The sequence below is a fragment of the Tupaia chinensis genome, unplaced genomic scaffold (genome assembly GCF_000334495.1).
Source record: "Tupaia chinensis unplaced genomic scaffold, TupChi_1.0 Scaffold000287_1, whole genome shotgun sequence".
Classification (NCBI taxonomy): domain Eukaryota; kingdom Metazoa; phylum Chordata; class Mammalia; order Scandentia; family Tupaiidae; genus Tupaia; species Tupaia belangeri.
Window position 1 is genome coordinate 127,861 of NW_006159771.1, and position 4,189 is coordinate 132,049.

Sequence of the window (4,189 nt, forward strand, 5' to 3'; positions counted from 1 at the left end):
CCCGCATGCTCGTCCTGCATCGGGTGCCTCGAGAAGGGGAGCGCGGAAGTAAACGGAGAAGGACGGCTCCGCTGGGACGAGCAGGTCCAGGCAGCACATCTGGAAGGAATGATGGGCCTGGAAACTCTCATGGAGCAGCCACCTCCTCCACTGCGGGCGGGAATCCTGGGTGCTAAGGATGCGGCGAGAAGATGAGAAGCAGGTTTTGTTTCTAGGAGTTGCAGATGCTCTCCCCAGAGGTACCCATTGCAAAAGCAAGTCAGTAGCTTTGCAGGAAATAAACTTGGGAGATGCGACCTTAGCCAAGGAATCGAGCTCTTCAGCAGGTGTATACTCATCAGAACGCGCAGATCCTAACCAAGTATTAGCATGGCATTGCATGTTACGGGTACCTCTGCAGACATGAAGGCGAAGCACCAGTAGTAAATCCGTGCTATGGGAACAGCAGATGGTGTGGTGCTGAAGGCACTGGATACTCCCACATGGCCAACCACAGTTCGAGTCCCGGACCGAGTGGGTTGCTTTCTCACGTTCTCTCTCTCTCTCTTTGGTCAAATTAAAATAAATGAATGCGTCACTAAAAAATAATTCAAAAAAAGAAAAAAACACATACACCAGGCGTTTGTGCCTGCAGGCCCAAAGTCCCCAGAAAAGAATCCAGAAAAGAATGGACGAGAAGGGATTGCCCCCTGGGATGTGTTTTCTCACATTCCCTATATCTTTCGGAGAGCGCACATGCTCTATAGCAAAATTTGAAAAAAGAAAAAAGTCGAAATCATTCCAGCCAAAGTTTTCTACTAAAAGAGGAGCCATCTTCAATAAAAGACACACAACTAAGTACAAAGCTGAATCCAGACCTTAGCTGACAGCTAATGAAGCTCCTAAACCCTCTCCCAAGGAGGCGAGGAGCCCATCTGTGGCCACACCGCAATCCCTTCTCCTCCATTCTCCTCTTGGGATCTTCGGCACGCACGCACACGCGCCCGGCATGAGTTTAAGCCACCGCGTCCAGGACTCGAACCGCAGTCGGCTACATGGGAGTTCAGAAACATAGCCATTATGCTAACTGCTGGTCCCCGGACTACCTTTTAAATTCAGAGTGGTTTTTTTTTTTTTTTAATAGTTATATTTATTATTATTATTTACTTTGACTGGAAAGAGACAGAGAGTGAGAGTGAGAAAGCAAGTGTCAGGTCTAGGACTTGAACCAGGGTCAGCCATGTGGGAGTCTAGTGCCTTAATCACCATATCACCTGCCAGTCCCACTTTTTTGTTTTAGAGATTTTTGAAGCAGTTTGGGCCCCCCTTGGAAGGAGCTCATGACCCACCTATCCGTTTTTTGGGGGGTTTTTTAGAGAATTTTGTTATAGGGTGCATGTGTTCCCCAAAGACACAGAGAGAGACAAAAAGTGAGTCGTCACCCCCTGGCGGATGGCCACAATCCCTTCTCCATTCTCCTCTTGCGATTTTGGGCACTCCTGCACACGTACCTGGCATGAATTTCAAGCCACTGGGTCTGGGACTTTTAACAGCAGTCATGGGAGTCCAAGCACCTTAACCACTATGATGTCACCTACTGGCCCCAAAATTCAGGTTTCACAAAGGACCCTGCTAAGTCAGTTTAGCAAGGACCCTCCACCCCAATATTTGATCAGGTTCCTTAGCTTCCGCAATGCCCCAGGCCTGCTTTCAGCCGGAATCCTGGTCATCAGAATCCCCTTAGCCCAGTTTCCTCCTAGAAATGTTCCATTCGCCAGCCCCCACCCTGCTCCCTGGCTATCAGTTTGCCCTGCCCAGAATCGAACCCAACTCTCCCGCACTGGAAAAGCCCTGAGGTGGCTCTGAATAAAGTCCCTACTGGTTTTTTTTGTTTGTTTGTTTGTTTTGAAAGGTTTTCGCTATAGGGCGCGTGCACTCGCCAGGCAGACAGAGAGAGAGAGACAGAAAGCGAGGAATCACCCCCCAGGCGGGATGGTCACACCGCAATCCCTTCTCCATTCTCCTCTGTGGATCTTGGGCACGCACGCACACGCGCCCGGCGTGAGTTCTAAGCCACCCGGTCTGAGACGCGAACCGCGGTCGACTACGTGGGAGTCCAGCGACGTAGCCATTACGCTAACTGCTGGTTCCCCCAAGTCCCTACTGTTTTAACAGGTGTCATTGAATAACTTGTTAAGAATAATTTTATTTAACTTTATTTATTTTAGCTTGAACAGAGAGGGACAAAGGAAGTGAGAAAGCAAGCCGCCAGGTCCAGGACTTGAACCATGGTTGGCTATGTGGGAGTCCAGCACCCTTAGCCACCACGCCACCTGCCAGCCCAATTGAATAATTTTTACCAGTTAACGGTACTGCAATTCAGACAAGATCAGATTCATCATGGGGCCCTTGGGCCTCTCGCTAAGGACCATTTAAACGTGGTCATTTTCATCTTTACTACTGACTTAGAGATTGAGGATCCACTGGGGAGTGGGACCCCTGCGTCATTGGTCTAAAGATTATCACTGATGCTGTTACAGAGATCATCCCCCGGGAGATAACAACGCCGCAGCCCCTTCTCCTCAGGATTTTGCGCATGCGCCCAGCATGATTTGCAAGCTACCAGGTCCGAGGCTCAAACTGTACAGTCAGCCACGTGGGATCTAGCCACCTTAGCCACTACGCACCTGCTCACTCCTAGATTTTGATTTTTTTAAAAGAAGAATTGTATTGAATTTTATTTATTTATTTATTTATTCGCTTGTTTATTTTAATTTGACCAGAGACGGAGAAAGAGAGAGAAAGTGAAAAAGCAAGCTGCCAAGTCTGGGACCCGAACCACAGCTAGTCATGTGGGAGTCTGGTCCCCTTAATACCATGCCACCTGCCAGCCCGAATTTATTTTTTAGAGATTTTTGCTATAGGGCGTGTGCACTCACCAGAAAGACAGAAACAGAGAGAAAGTGCGAAATCACCCCCCACGGGGGATGGCCATGCCGCAATCCCTTCTCCTCCATTCTCTCGGGATCTTGGGCACGCATGCATACGTGCCTGGTGTGAGTTTAAGCCACCAGGTCCAGGACTCGAACCTTAGTCGACTATGTGGGAATCCAGTGACATAGCCATTACACCAACTGCTGGTCCTCCTCTCTGGTCAAATTTAAATAAGTAAATAAAGTTAGATAAAAAAATAATTTTTAAAGAATTATATTTAAATTTATACATATTAATTTGACCAGAGAGGGACAGAGAGAGACAGAGAGACAGAGATCAAGCAAGAGAGAGAGAGAGGAGGTGAGAAGCCCGCCAGGTCTGGGACTCGAACTGCGGTCAACCATGTGGGAGTCCAACACCCTTAAAACCATGCCACCTGCCAGCCCTGAAAATAATTCTTTAAAAAAATAAATACAATTAAATAAATAATTCTTTTTTTGAGAGAGATTTTTGCTATATGGTGCTTGCGCTCACCAGAAAGAGATAGACAGAGAGACAGGAAGCAAGAAATCACCCCCCAGGGGGGATGGCCACGCTGCAGTCCCTTCTCCTCCATTCTCCTCTCAGGATCTTGGGCACACATGCACACGCACCCGGCATGAGTTTAAGCCACCGGGTCCAGGACTCGAACCACGGTCAACTACATGAGAGTCGAGCGACACAGCCATTACGCTAACTGCTGGTCCCAATAAATAATTCTTAAAAGAAATTTAAAAAACTATTGGACTAGCAGATGGTGTAGCAGCTACATCACTGAACTCCCACATGGCCCAAGGTGGTTTGAGTCCCAGACCTGGTGGCTTCAAAATCATGCCAGGCACCCGTACACCTGTATGTGCCCAATATTCTGGGAGGGAAGAGAATGGAGAAGGGATTGCAGTGTGGCCCTCCCTCCTGGGGAGTGATTTCTCCCTTCCCCTCTCACTGTCTGTCTCTGGTGAGTACATGCCCTAAGGCAAAAACCTCTAGAAAATAAGTAACAAATAATTTGTCACCTTGGTATTGTTTCATAGTGACTTGTAATTCTATTTCATCAAGTGTCTTAAACCTTTTGGCATTTCTGACAACTTTATCCAAATCTACAGGAATTGCAGGCCGAGTCTGATGGTGCGGCCGAGGCTTGGCTCCCTAGCCTGGAGAGGCTTTTAGAAGTCTGTCTTACGGGCTGGCAGGTGGCATGGTGGTTGAGGCGCCAGACTTCCACATGGCCAACCCC